General features: G+C 35.0%; 1 protein-coding gene across 2 annotated transcripts in view; it reads left to right on the forward strand.

The window, feature by feature from the left end:
• Positions 1–16,086, forward strand: part of LOC113038880 (rho GTPase-activating protein 24-like) — a 107,363-nt gene that overhangs the window by 37,360 nt on the left and 53,917 nt on the right. The gene's annotated exons all lie outside the window — the stretch shown is intronic.

Raw genomic sequence — 16,086 nt, forward strand, 5'->3', positions numbered from 1 at the left:
AGGAGCAACAGAAGTGTAGTGCTACTTCCTGTTCAGTTCTGGGGAACGCTCTGATAACATACACACCTGAGCTTCAAACTAAATAAATGACTGAAACAGAAATAACAGAGACACCTGCTTTCTAGCAGCTGGAACTGCGGTACCACACATTCCTACCACACTATACAGTATCAGTAATAAATACAAAACTAGAGCCAAATGAAAACATAAATGAGACTTAATAATGAGTATAGTGAATAATGAAATAATCATACTGCTTGAGACTTGGACAAAATCGACCTGTCTATAAAAAATCCAGGACATCTGAAAAACACTGACTTCCTACTTTCTGTTGCTCTGCTCTTACAATTGCATAGGAGCATCAGAGTTAAGTGGTATGGAAGGCATTTTCTGCCAAATTTAAATAAATAAATTAAATGATTAAAATGAAAATTAAAACCAGATTAACGATTTCATTACAGAAAACTGTATGCAAAATATGTGACAAAATTGAGAATTAAATTAAATGATTTCATTTTCACAGTTACATCCCTGTCAAATTGAAATATAAAATGCAATTGGTGATTTCACATTTGATTTTCAATACAGTCTCGAGGCAAGACTGCCAATATTAAAATGAAAAGCCAAACGTGAAAAATAAACTACAAATACAGTTTTTACAAAGCTCTTTATTAACGCTCACGCAATAATGGTGACACAATTCAAATTTAAATGTAAATTTTACTTTTCATTTTAACTCCTCTTTTATTTCAGTTTTCATTTTCGTTTTCATTTTCAAAGACAACCTGCATGCAAATTATATGTTAATGAGTGGGTGTGGCTCAATTACGCTGTTTCGTGGAGGAGCTCAAATGGCGGTTATGGCCAGTATAGCAGCAGAATTAAACCAGCTAGCAAACATTTCGGATGATGATGACTTCATTTTGCTACGAGTTGAATCTATATTGGATACACTTGGACATTTTGCAGCCGTCACAAAACTCCGATGTCGATCCTCGAGTTATAATAGTCTTAGTGAGGTTGTGCATTTTCCGGGGAGTCTCGTCGGCCAGTTTGGTAAAACTGGCAAAGATATTCACAGATTCGACTTTTCTGGATCAATAACTCGCGAGCAAAACGTTTTTGGTACACGAATTATGCCTCTTTTTACTCGTAGTGATGTAGTAAACGAGCTACAAGCGAGTTGGCCTGAAAACAAGCTTTCCTCCGCTCTGTACAAAATACGTTGATCTCAATGCGCTGGCGTCTGAGAGACAAGTCCTAAGGGACCGTCTGCAAAGTGCGAAACGCGAAAAAGGTTACTAATAAAATACTGAACAACTTCACAGTAACACACTGTAGTATCCAAGGGGCAAGGAACTCGACCGGAAGTTGAAGTCGGGCGGGGGGTGCCATCTTTTAGCAGAACTTCACTTGCGTTAGCATTCCCATTGACTCCCATTCATTTTGGCGTCACTTTGACAGCGAATAACTTTACATCTGAGGCGTTTAAAGACTCCGTTTGTCCATTATGTATTTCTAAAGATACACGACAATGTATAAAGGGCTCCATTACCTATTATGTTACATTATGGCCCCGTATAAACAGTTTTTGTAAAAAATAAGCTAACGATTGCGTCATAACCACTCGGCTCTATGTCGCATTACCGTACAGACAGGAGGAGAAGCTCGCAGGCAATTAACTTAATATGGCGTACTGGCATTACATTTTAAAACACTATACAAAATAATTAATCAGAATACTTACTCCTGCTCACTCACGCCAAAGAACTCCCCGCTCAAGCTCGCCGTCTCTGCAAGATTAACGATGGCAGTTTGCACGCACAGCCACTTAGAAGATTTACATCTGTCAGACAGGTTGCTGACGTCGTCAAGCTTCGTTTGAGTTTGCGCGTCAGAAACGGAAGTGCTAAAAAACGCTAAAACTGGGCTTCATTTGTCTCAATTGAGTTCCAATGGGGTCGCTGTGTCCATTTCTTTTACTGTCTATGGTAGTATCACCAAATTCAGTTCACACATCACTGCTCTCCTGCTGCTTATACTACAATGTTGGTTTTAAAAATAGTTGCTTTTGCACAATTTTACGATTTTTTTTAATTATGAAAACGTCAACAACCTTACTGTAACACACTGTACTTTCACCAAATTCAGTTCACACATCAATGCTCTCCTACTGGTTATACTACAACACTCATTTCGAAAGTATTTGCTTTTGCAATTTTTTTATGATTTTTTATTATTTAAAATAATTAATTACTTCACCTGTTATTGAACATAATAGTTAATAACTTTACTGTAACACACCGTACTTCCACCAAATTCAGTTCACACATCACTGCTCTACTGCTGTTTATACCACAACTTTGATTTTAAAAGGAATTACTTTGGCAGACTTTTGATGAATTTTTTTTAATTATGAACAATAGTTAATAAATGTACTGTAACACACTTTACTTCCACCAAATTCAGTTCACACATAACGGTTCTCCTACTGGTTATGCTACAACTTTAATTTTGAAAGTAATTGCGTTGGCACATTTTTATGATTTTTATTATGGAAAATAGTTAATAAAGTCACCATTATTGAACATAATAGTTAATAACTTTACTGTAACCCACTGTATTTCAACCAAATTCAGTTCACACATCACTGCTCTCCTGCTGGTTATACTACAACTTTCATTTTGAATGTAATTGCTTTGGCACATTTTTTTATGATTTTTTTATGCAAAACAGTTAATAAATTTACTGTAACACACTGTACTTTCACCAAATTCAGTTCACACATTACGGCTCTCCTGCTGGTTATACTACAGCACTTGTTTTGAATATAAAAACACTAATAAAAGTTTGATGAATATACAGTGCAGTAAAGTTATTAACTATTTTTAATAATTAAAAAAATCATTAAAAAAAATTGTCAAAGCAATAATTTTCAATTTGAGTGTTGTAGTATAACCAGCAGGAGAGCAGTGATGTGTGATCTGATTTTAAAGAATGTACAGTGTGTTACAGTAAAGTTATTTACCTTTTTCTTAATAAAAAGTAATAACAAATGTGCCAAAGCAATTACTTTCAAAATGAAAGTTGTAGTATAAACAGCCGGAGAGCAGTGATGTGTGAACTGAATTTGATGAATGTACAGTGTGTTACATTAAAGTTATTAACTATTATGTCCAATAATGGTGATTTTATTAACTATTTTTTATAATAAAAAAGCATGAAAATTGTGCCAAAGCAATTACTTTCAAAATGAAAGTTGTAGTATAACCAGCAGGAGAGCAGTGATGTGTGAACTGAATCAGATGAATGTACAGTGTGTTACATTAAAGTTATTAACTATTATGTTCCATAACGGTGAAGTTATTAATTATTTTTCATAATACAAAATGTGCAACATCATTTAATTTCAAAATGATTGTTGAAGAATAACCAGCAGGAGACCAGTGATGTATGAACTGAATTTGGTGAAAGTAGTTTGTTATAGTAAAGTTATTAACTGTTTTTCATAATAAAAAAAAATCATATAAATGGTGCAAAAGCAACTATTTTAAATATAAGTGTTGTAGTATAACCAGTAGGAGAGCAGTGATGTGTGAACTGAATTTGGTGAAAGTACAGTGTGTTACAGTAACGTTATTGACGTTTTCATAATAAGAAAAATCGTAAAATTGTGCAAAAGCAACTATTTTTAAAACCAACATTGTAGTATAAGCAGCAGGAGAGCAGTGATGTGTGAACTGAATTTGGTGACACTACAGTGTGTTACTGTGAAGTTATTGAGTATTTTATTAGTAACCTTTTTCGCGTTTCGCACTTTGCAGACGGTCCCTTAGGACTTGTCTCTCAGACGCCAGCGCATTGAGATCAACGTATTTTGTACAGAGCGGAAGAAAGCTTGTTTCAGGCAAACTCGCTTGTAGCTCGTTTACTACATCACTACGAGTAAAAAGAGGCATAATTCGTGTACCAAAAACGTTTTGCTCGCTAGTTATTGATCCGGAAAAGTCGAATCTGTGAATATCTTGCCAATTTTACCAAACTGGCCGACGAGACTCCCCGGAAAATGCACAACCTCACTAAGACTATTATAACTCGAGGATCGACATCGGAGTTTTGTGACGGCTGCAAAATGTCCAAGTGTATCCAATATAGATTCAACTCGTAGCAAAATGAAGTCATCATCATCCGAAATGTTTGCTAGCTGGTTTAATTCTGCTGCTATACTGGCCATAACCGCCATTTGAGCTCCTCCACGAAACAGCGTAATTGAGCCACACCCACTCATTAACATATAATTTGCATGCAGGTTGTCTTTGAAAATGAAAACGAAAATGAAAACTGAAATAAAAGAGGAGTTAAAATGAAAAGTAAAATTTACATTTAAATTTGAATTGTGTCACCATTATTGCGTGAGCGTTAATAAAGAGCTTTGTAAAAACTGTATTTGTAGTTTATTTTCACGTTTGGCTTTTCATTTTAATATTGGCAGTCTTGCCTCGAGACTGTATTGAAAATCAAATGTGAAATCACCAATTGCATTTTATATTTCAATTTGACAGGGATGTAACTGTGAAAATGAAATCATTTAATTTAATTCTCAATTTTGTCACATGTTTTGCGTACAGTTTTCTGTAATGAAATCGTTAATCTGGTTTTAATTTTCATTTTAATCATTTAATTTATTTATTTAAATTTGGCAGAAAATGCCTTCCATAATGTGGGTGTATTTTGGAAACTTGTCAAATCACACTTTTTTTCTCAACAGTCAGAATGTTTCTGAGAGGAGTGACAGGAGATGTTATCAGAAGCTGACAGTGATAGATTTGCTCTCTGGTGGGTCTGTCGGACAATATGCTTTAATCTACCTATTGTAGGTGGAGAGCAGATGGAGCGATAACAATAATCTTGACAGCACTCAATACCAATTTGTTCATTCTTTATGTATTTTTTTTCTGTTTCTTATATGTAGTAATTGTAAGCAGTATTATTCATCATCCAGTTTTTTTTATATTGACTATGCATTCCGTTAGTTTTTCAAATTGGTATGTTTCTCCAGGCTCTGAAGAAATATAGAGCATAGAGAGAGTATCATCAGCATAACAGTGAAAACTAACACCATGTTTCCTTATGATATCTCCCAGGGGTAACATGTAAAGCGTGAAAAGTTACGGCCATAGTACTGAGCTTTGAGGTACTCCATACTGCATTTGTGATCGCAACACTGTTGATACTTGAGTTAAGCTCACTGATAAATATATTAAGGCTCCTGAAATATTAAAGAGCATCCTAAATTATAAAAGAGAGGAAATAGATTCATCTTAAACATTTTTTTTTTCTTTTTTTTAAAATAATGATTAACATGTCTTGATACAGCTAGTAGACACTATATGCATTCGATTTTTTACCACCACATTACCTTCTTCGCTGGAATGAGCCGTGTCTGTTGTCATCTTTGTTCGGTGACGCACATAGGCACAGTTTTTCTATGTTTCCAGGCTTGTGACCTTGTATGAAGTCAAAAAGTTAGTTTTAGGTCTTTGTAATTTTACTTTGAGAATCATTGCAGAGCCTTGGACCTTTATCTGTGGTGACACTGTGGCATTTGCATGAATAGGGCCTTTTTGCGGAGTAGATTAATATGACACAGATCATTGCCTACTGAACCTGTCATCACAGTATTCTTATTAGTCATGCCGGTAAATGCCACATTGTATCTGTCACCAAAATCATCACAAATGGTCGAACTAGTCAAACAGCTACAGCTGAGATAAATAGGAATGTTAACAGATAGCTCCAGGTATTATGCTTTTTTGGCTTACGTGCAGAAATCTGTCCTGTCCTGTGTTTCCCCAGCAGACAGCTGTTTGAGTGTGCACACTGTGCCAGAAAACAGCAGAAACAGAGATTTATAGCGCGTTTTCAGCTCTTTGGAGCTGCCAGCTGACTGTGAAAAACCTGAGCCATTGTTCAGCGTGTCAGTCTTAGAAGAAGGCATTTAGGAGAGATTCCATGCTTACGTGCACTTTTACATACATTAGCCTTTTATCATCTTTATTCCATTTATTCCATTGTACATCTCAGCAGTATTCTGGAATATTTAAGCAAGTTTTTTTTTTTTTTTTTTTTGCTGCATAGGCCGTGAAATCACTTGTCCTTGAAAAAGGCTTTTTGGAGGTAATGTAAAGCTCAGCTAATAAAAGAGGGTTGTTAAAAGTGCATTTAATTCCCTCTAGTCTTTCATAAATACAGATGGGAGTGTTTTTTGCAGGGATAACATATGGACTGAATTTCAATTAAATTCCCTTGTCGTCTATTAATTTGTTTCTTTTTTGTGTGTGTAACGTTGATTCAGAACTGAAAGATACTTATACATATTTATATAAAAACAAAATCAAATAATAGTTATGCTTAAGTTGATTTGTGCATTATAACAGTATATTGCACAGTATGAATTAGGGTTACTAATTAATTTTGTCCTTAGAGTGGGACTATTATAGGACAGCTTTCTTAATGAGTTTAATATTTGCCATAATCTATAGCTATTCTTTTATGTAGTTATCTAAAGTTATCTAAAAATCTAAAAATAGACGGAAACGAGCATCTGTCAAGAAATATCTGCCGATAAATGTTTAGCCTATTTCACAAAAGCAAGAACACAAAATATCTTACGAGGCAGGATCCATCACCTTATCGAGAATGTTTGCTTTTTAACAGTACAAAAGGTCAATAAACAAGAACTTAGTATTTAGAAACTTACATTATACACTCAAAATTGCTTGAAATATTCCGAAGCAACAGAATGATAAATGTCGTGGCCACAAGATCATTTTGTCATGGTAACGACATCCTTATGTCAAGGCCTCGAGATGCTATGTTGAGCGAACGACATCCATTTCTCGTGGCCATGAGTTTAATGCAAAAACAAACCTGCGTTACCATATCAACCCGGGATTATCAGAGATTTATGCATTAATATTTTATATTCAATTAAGAATATATTATTTATTTATTAAAGAAAATATTTCATTATTGAATTATTATATTAACCACATGCCTTGGCTTCCGGACTTTATTACGTGTGATAGTCTGCATTCAAATTACGCTTATCATGAGTAAATGTTACATAAAGTGCATAATATTATATTATATTATATTATATTATATTATATTATATTATATTATATTATATTATATTATATTATATTATATTATATTATATTATATTATATGCTAGTATAACGATACAACTGGCAGAAAAAGTGTACCATTGTAGTACCATGGCTTCTGCAGAGTTTGCATGTGTACTTGAGTTTCACTGAATCACATAGGCCTACACATTCAGCTCACGTTCTTGGATTCATTTTTGACTGATACAGCAATGCTTATCAACATAAATGACATTATCTGTCTGTCACGTCAAAATGTACATGTCAAAGTTTCTGGAATCTAGTAGACCTGTTTGGATTCCTTTCCAATTTCACAGGTCTGTTGCTTTGGATTTCAGACCATGAGAGAAAATAGAATACCTCATGAAGGTAAAATTGGATTTTAATTAAAACCTTTTCTTTCTTATATGTGGGGTTCAAATTTGCTCCATCTGTTGCTGCAGTCCAACAGCGCACAGTATATATTTCTCTATCACACAGATAAATCTACTGTCATAATAATTATTTAGCTGGCCCAGCGAACACCAGAAGGAAATATCAGACCTGGTTTCGCAGTGCACAGTGTTCGTACCATAGCATGCAGATTTTTCTGGAAAAGCAAATTAAAACAAACACTAAACTGACATTGTTGTTTCATAACTCAGGCAGAAAATGGCTACTGCCTTATAATCTTTCATCATCTCCGCATGTGGACCACTATTTACTCACTGATCCTTTGTTTATCAACTTCTAAGTTATTTATAACTCACTGACGTCCAGTGAATCTGGATAATAATGGGGAACTGAGAAGCTGATGGTTTGTGCAACACATTGTGAGATGAAATGTGTTGAAGAGCATTTCTTCTTCTCTTTCTGCAGGAATAGCTTTGGAGTATTTGAAGCTGAAGTGTAAATAACCCCTCTGAGTTTGCATCTAGTGGTGTGTGTGTTCATCATGAAGGTCATCAAAGAGATAGGGTTTGTTTTACAGTGTAAAGATGTGTGGGATTTTTTTGTGAGAGTTCAAGGGGCAGAACCTGCAGATGGGGAAGTGAATCTGTGTGGTTTCAGAGAACACCTGCAGAATCATCAACTGAGACTTAGCAAAATACCACGTATATTGCTTTGTTTGTTTTCTTCTTTTCTGCCTTTCTGTCGTTATTTTGTTGTATTTTTTGTTTGTTTTCTTTTTCGTCTGTTTGATTCTTTCATTTGTTCTTTTGTTTGTTTGCTTGTTTGTTCAGTCCTTTGATTCTTTCATCTGTTCTTTTGTTTGTTTGCTTGTTTGTTCAGTCCTTTGATTCTTTCATTTGTTCTTTTGTTTGTTTGCTTGTTTGTTTAGTCCTCCATTGACTGTTCTTTCAATAGGTCCTTAAGTCTTTCCTTCAGCTGTTCCTTTCTTTCTTTCTGTCTTTCTGCTTGTGCTCACATTTGATTATTTGCTTGTTTGTTCAGTGCTCAATTGACTCATTTGATTATTTATTTATTTCTTCACTCATTTGTTCAACTTGTTCATATGTTTGTAATTTGTATGATTGTTCAATCATCTATTCCTTTGTTAATTATTATATATTTTTTTACTTATTACTTTTTTTTCTCTGTTTTCTCTCTTCCTTTTTTTCTTTCTGTCCATCTTTATTTCTTGTTCACTTTTTCATTTGTTTGTCTGCTCGTTTGTTGAGGACTCATTTGACTGTTCATTCAGTAGTTCTTTCTTTCTTTCTTTCTTTCATTCTTTGTTTATTTTTATTTCTTACACTTTCTTCTGTTCTTTCTCTAATTTTTATTCTCTTTTTCCTTTTTCTCTCTCTTTTCCCTTTCTTCTCTCTTTTTCTTTTGTCTCTTTTTCATTTTTCTTTTTCACATTTTTTTGTTTGTTCTTTTTTGTCATACCTTCGTTCATTCAGTTGTTCAGTTTGTTCATTCAGTCGGTATTTTTTTTTAGATCATTCTGTTTCTGTCTATCTTTCTTTCTTTCTGGCCTACTTAAATGAGAGCGTAATGAAGTGATCGTTGAATCTCCTGCGGCGAACTGTTTTTCTCAACTTGAGATTGACTTAATTACAGCACAACACTCCCTCACATGCACTGGCAGGACCAGGTGACGTCCAAAACAGGGAAGATATGAGATTTACGAGAGCTGTGATATCATTCTGAAGATGAATGTCAAAGCCAGGGTCAAAAAGCCACTGCAACCACAGGACTCTGGGTCAGTGCTGCACAGACATAGTTGAAGTTAATGCCATTGCAGATTTATTATTCCCTCTTCCAACAAAGAAAAATAAAACAACAACAACTAAAACAGGCAAGTTAGGATATCATAGAACACTTTAAAATAATAAAGAATACAATGCTTAACAGATTTATATCTGATTCATGTTTCAGTTCAACTAATTTTGAATTCTTCGTTGAAATAATATTTGTTAATACTATTATGATCAATGAATATTATTTCTAAAACATTACTCTTTGACGTTCCTCCGTCTTTCCACATGTAGTCTCATTCTCTTCGGGTCTCGACTGACGTGAACCCGTGTAGAATTACAGCAGCAGTTAATCAGTGTTTTAATTGGGCGGCTCTTGTCAGGGGGTCCGAGGGTGACTGAGAGGAATCAGGGGGCTTTTGTATGAAGGTCTTGGCTGCTCTGCTGTGCTGTTTATTTACGCTCCTGCTGCTGTCTGTATGTCTTCGCAGCGGAGAACCAGTCATGTCCTCTTGTTTACCGCCAACTGTTCAGACGTTATTCTTTGACTTGATCGCTGGTAATTTGCATGCCAATTTATTTCACATTTAGCTTCGATTCCCTGCCAGGACAGTCCTAATGTAGCAAGAATCACAAACAGGCCCAGTTTGACTAATGTATGTGATTTCAGTTGCCAACAAACAAATTTTACTAGCTATTTTAGTTGAATACTTCAACTTCTACTAGACAATAAGTACTTGAATTTGATGTGTGTACTTTGTTGTGATATTCCTCCTAGAGAAAAGAAAAAAAAATGCATAAACCAGCATAACCTGGTTTGGTTTTAGAAGGTTTTGGGCCACTTTTTAACAGTTTTCAAGACTTAAGAAAGTTTTTTTTTTTTCAAGAAAGTTAAGACTTTCGTGTTCAAGCTGTTTTAGTTCCTCAAATATTGACTTCTTTTCTTTTTTTTATACAGAAACTTATGTTCAAAATGCAGTCATAATCCATTAAAATCAGCTTTAAAACTGACTAAGAATGACGGAATTCAAATTCTGCCAATGATGATGTCATATGTTTACGTGCTGCACCGTGATTGGTTATCAAAGTCCTCAAGGTTACATTAAACTGTAAAAAAGAAATCCATAGAAAATATATGAAGTCCTGAAAAATTCAGTATGTTTTCTGTAGATTTTGCAGACATCTGTCAACTCTAAAACAAAATGTAACGTGAAATTCAAAATATGAGTAAAACAACCATGAGAAATTAGTACTGAACATTTCTTCATGTTAACAAAACACATTATATAGACTTTTCTTAGAATTTATTCATGTAAGCTAAACAACAATAAGTCATTTTTAATATATATATATATATATATATATATATATATATATATATATATATATATATATATATATATATGTGTGTGTGTGTGTGTGTGTGTGTGTGTGTGTGTGTGTGTGTTAAACTTTTCAACTTCAAGTTTCTATAGTTTTAGTTTTACATTATCATTTTGGTCATGGAATTACTTTCTGACACATTAACATCAAATGTTAGTTAATAAAACGTACCATACAAATAAATGTTGTCTCAGCACATTAGGGGGCTTATTATATATGATATGGTGTTTTGTTTGGTTTTTTCATCTCACAATGTGTTCATTCTTAGCCCGTCATGCCTCTTAGGTGTAACTTAAGTCTTTGGCGTGGGCAGGTGAGAGAAAGAGAGAGTGTTATACATGTATTTCTGCTGTTTTATCATTATCTAATGTCACTCAGACCCCTCCATGCATATCTTGCATGCTTTATGAAATGTGATATTCATAGGCTCGTCAACTCAGACTGTGCATATATAATCATAAACAAGGTGAAAGGTCACCCAGCATACCTAGGAAGCAGGACATAGCTGAAATGTCACTCATTTTTGAGAATGTTTGGCCAGAGATATGGAAAAATAGGAAGTATATAATTAATTTATGGATTTTTTAGCCAGTTAAAAGAATTGAAAATATTTACCAACATAACTCACATAACAATATACTTACATAAGTTATTTGTAGGGCTAAGTATTCGTCAATATTTACCAACATAATACAGCTTATACATATATATATCTTTTACATTAGTATTTGAGAAGGTAAAGTTTTAATCTGAACAAAGAAAAAAAAACTTATTTGAATCTTCAGAAAGTCTTCCCAATTTTTTCCCATTTCTTTAAAAAGGCCTATTTTCTGACTGTTAAAATACTTGTCATTCTCTTTATCATATAAAAATATGTAAAATATGCTGGCAGTGCAGTCATACTCCATTACAACCAAGGTTTTTTGCTACAGATTTAACATTCAGTCTGAAACATCCTTGAACCTTTGCATTGGACCACTTCTAAAAAAATGATTAAAGAAAGAACAAAAAGTAATATTTGTATGGCTGAAAGCACACCTATACAATATTTTCATTATTTTTCGGAGGATGTGTGACATATTTTATTTGTGCATCTGTCACATTGTACAGGCCTCATGCAGTGAGGTTTTCGCTTTCCTTTCACGGGGCAGGAAGAGCATGTAGTTACGGCTCAGGGTCACTGCCTTTGACCTCCAATTGTAACATCACAATGACAACAGCAGATGACATATGCAGCTCAATTAACCCTCAGCGGTTGCTGTTAACACAGTGTAGGATTTGATTTTGAGTTAAGAAAATAATTATTTTTTAATTTTTTATTTTATTTTATTTTATTTTATTTTATTTTATTAACCAAATTGGCAGGCTTCTTGATCATTAAATTTTTAGACACGCTTTAAATGCCCTCTGATCCAGCACAGCCAAAACAGTGGGCTCATTTTCCATCTGTTCTGCCACTGTAAAACTGTAAAAGCCAAGTGTGAAATACATATTTCACAGATGGCATCAGGAGAAACAATCAGAGCCACATCTAACATGTTCTATAGCCAAGAATCTGATTCTGCTGTCACATATTTACAGCAGTGTGCTTATAAAATACAGACTGGATCCAAAAATGACTAGCACTCAAAAATGAACGTCCACTCCATCCCAGTGGTGGGTGAATTGAGAACTTTTACAGAACACAAATATATTGTTTTAGGGGGTTAAGAACTGAGGGCTTTCCACGGACCATTGCCATTTATAATTTAGCCTTAAACTTGATCTTAAAAGTTGATCTTTTTTTATTATTATTATTTTGTTGTTGTGTCAATTCTGAATTTGTGTGTTTTCAGTTCAGTTTGTCATAGATTTTAATAGCAAATAAAAGTTTGAAAAGAAATTCACCTTTGGTGTTCCTCTAAAGGAAAAAAAAAATCATACGGGTTAAGAATGACATGAAAGTGAATAAATACTAGCGGAATTTGTACTTTTGAGTGAAGTACTACAGATCCCATTGTGCTTTTCATGCAAAGCAGTTACATCCTGCATGCCACTTTTTGCGTGGAAAAATGATTTCAAGATTAGAAAGACGAATGAAAGGACATGACTCATATGTGTTTATGTAACAACTTGTACCTTGATAGGAAATAAAACCACAGAACTATTTCCATGTGCAGGCGACAGACAGGTTTGCATGTTTGCATTAAACACACACACACATGCAAATGCATCTTCATTCTAAACGGCACTCTAACAAAGCCTCTTACTTCCATATAGAAATGTGATTAGCATTATGTATTCAAAACATGAGGCTTTTCACTGCTAAAGTTCATTGGGGAATTTTCGCTGTGAGTCTCTAGTCTGTTCAAATGTTCAAAACAGATTTGCTTTGGAAAAACTGAACAATCCATTTAAATGATTCAGGCGAGCACGATCCAGAAACGATAAAGATGATATTTCATTCTTGATATTTTCAATGGCTTTGTTTGATGAGAAAAAGATGACCTTCTGGATATTTCACAGCTGTCCCGGAGAATGTTTCTGGAGTGCGGGATGGTCTTTGGTCACATTATTGTCCGTTCCAAGCAGATGGAAAGTAGAAGAACTGCTATGAAGGACCCCAAAGAGAATCAGAATGAACATCAGACAAACAAATTCCAGAAATCTAAATTTGTCCTGCAACAAGAGAAAGAGCAAGAACTGTGATAAGGAAGAAGACGGAACAAGGACGTCTATTGTCCTGACTGTGCAGACTGGCCCGAGTCCAGGTGTGTGTGGCGTGAAGGAGTGAAGGAGCGTTACCGTTACTCCTGTCTCCTCTAAACAGAGCTACATGCTACTGGGCTCCAGACTTATAATGACTTGGGAATCACTGGCTCCTAAAATTAAACACGTAAGAGCCAGATGATTTTAAATGACAAGTTACAGAACTGTCCAAAACGTTTTACTTCCAATTTGATGCTGTCGTTGTAGAGATCCTGGTTGTGTTTGTGGCATATAAATATAAAAATAAGAATTTTCAAGTATCTATCTATCTATCTATCTATCTATCTATCTATCTATCTATCTATCTATCTATCTATCTATCTATCTATCTATCTATCTATCTATCTATCTATCTATCTATCTATCTCTGTTGTTTATTATGATTCCAGCGTTTATCACAAATGACATTTCCCTTAAAATTAATTCAGCATTGGCTACAATTGGGCCTCACTATGCCATACAACTATAAATTATATTTTGTTAAATATTTGACTGCTTTTTAGAAAGCTACTTATTACAGAAAACTATTTTGTGAATAAATATATTTTACTTAAAATCATTGTAATTTATTATTTATCATATTTTGTCCCCCTTTTATTATTTATTTTTTTATTTATTTATTTTTGTGGACTATTCAAAATAAGGCCATCACGATCATTTACCGGGAATTTTATTTTTATTTATGTAAATAAAGCTCCTATACTTACTTAATCTCAATAATAGATCAAATATGTCTGAAAACATAAATATGACATTCTCATCTTGAGCTTGAATTCCTCCCATTGAATTTTTCAGCCAATGATATGATATTCTGTATCTGGTTCTCAGCAGATGATACAGGGTCATACAGGGTTTGTAGGACTTCTTGTTGGTCAGACTGACTCTATGTGGGTTGAATTTTGTGGCGAGCTTGTGTAGGTTTGACATGTAGACTTTTACCAGTGAGACATACAGCATAGCAAAGGCTTCTGGGAAGTGCATCATATGATCCTTCTGTTTTGTAAATATAGCAGATGACGTGATGTTATAATCTCTGTGCTGGTACTGAAAGGTAGATCAAATGAAAATTCTGTCATTATCTACTCAGAAAAAAATATATAATAATAATAACAATAACAATGATTAAAAGCTTCTGAGAATAATACCGCAGTTAATGCATAAAATTAAGCTCTTCCATCCAACACAAAAGCCTGAAGTTGTTATTGGAGCCGACAGAGGAAGGTATAAATGAGATCCCCCTCCAGCGTGTTCTGAAAGGCTTGTTTGTTTGCTGCGAGGCTGTTTGAGTAGTTGTTCTGCCGGAGAGCGTCCTATTCATATGGATGGCATCATTATCTGCCTCTCCAGATGGAGCGAGAGCACCGTGACGTAGATGTTTGGTTTTGTATGTGGGCTTCATGCTGAAACATGTGCAGAGGATGTGGAATCAGAGTCGTGCATGCGGTCTCCCCTCCAGGCAAACATTCTTTTTTCTGTCGGGATATTTGGAGGGTGTATGTACACACGCAAAAGGGCATTAAATCAGACGCTTATAAATCAACACTGAAATAGATTTTAATTATAAGTTGGTTTTAGCACTGATTGGATGGAACATATTTCATTTTAAAAATGCAGTGTTGAAGCAGTGTTAAATCCAACACACTTTCATGGCAGTTCGTAATGGTTTGACATTTTGGTGAATTCATAGTGAGCTTGTATGAATTTTGCCCCATTGAGGGTTATGATTAGAGGTTGAACTCTTTGAACTCTTAGAGGTTGAAAAAATTGAAGAAGAGGATGACATTTTTGTCTTTTAATGCATTTACAAAGAACATCACTGGAAAAGGGGAATTAATTTATTTATTTGCTTGCTTATTTTGTTGTTGTTGTTGTTGTTATTTATCTATCGTCTATCTGTCTGGCTGTATATTCATTAATTCATTCATTCTTGACATCTCTAATTATTTTATTAAATGATTGCGATTTTTGCCAGTGCAAAGTATTTTCAGTATCCTTCAGTATTCAGTATTTAACTGTTGCCCTTCAGGAACTCGAGCTGAGTTGAAACTCTATGGGAATGCTCTTTCAGCGTGACCACGCTCTGAATCACGTGTGTAACAGGGACCTTTAAAGCACGTGCGGAGGATACAGCGGCAGCTTCTGTCATTCAGTGAAGCGCTCTGTGTGTGTCAGTTCTATTTATTGTTGTCTGTCCCAGTAAAAGCAAAAGCCATGTCTAAGGTGAAAAACAAGCATAAGGGCGAGAGCAGTAGTATTTCCTCCCTGCCCAGGCTACGTGACGGGTGGGGATACACAGTTTATGTGTTGTTTGTTTGGGAGTGGAGCTTGCATAGTCAGCTCTCGGGGAGACTGATTTTGCTTCTGCCCACAGCAAACGCTCCGCTCCCACTGGGCACGCATGCTTGCTTACTTTCTCCAACCCAGAGTTTGGAACTGGAGGAAACTGTATGAGGAAACTGTACTCCTTGAAGTGAACTTTCACTTCTTAAAGCGGCAACCACCAGCTCGGTCCAGTTAACCGCCCAGTTGGTTCAGTGCTGGAGTTGTTGCATGGTTCTCCGCAGGGTTATTCAACTCCACCAGCTCTAGCTGCTAACCATGCC

This window comes from Carassius auratus, chromosome 21 (genome assembly GCF_003368295.1).
Source record: "Carassius auratus strain Wakin chromosome 21, ASM336829v1, whole genome shotgun sequence".
Lineage (NCBI taxonomy): Eukaryota > Metazoa > Chordata > Actinopteri > Cypriniformes > Cyprinidae > Carassius > Carassius auratus.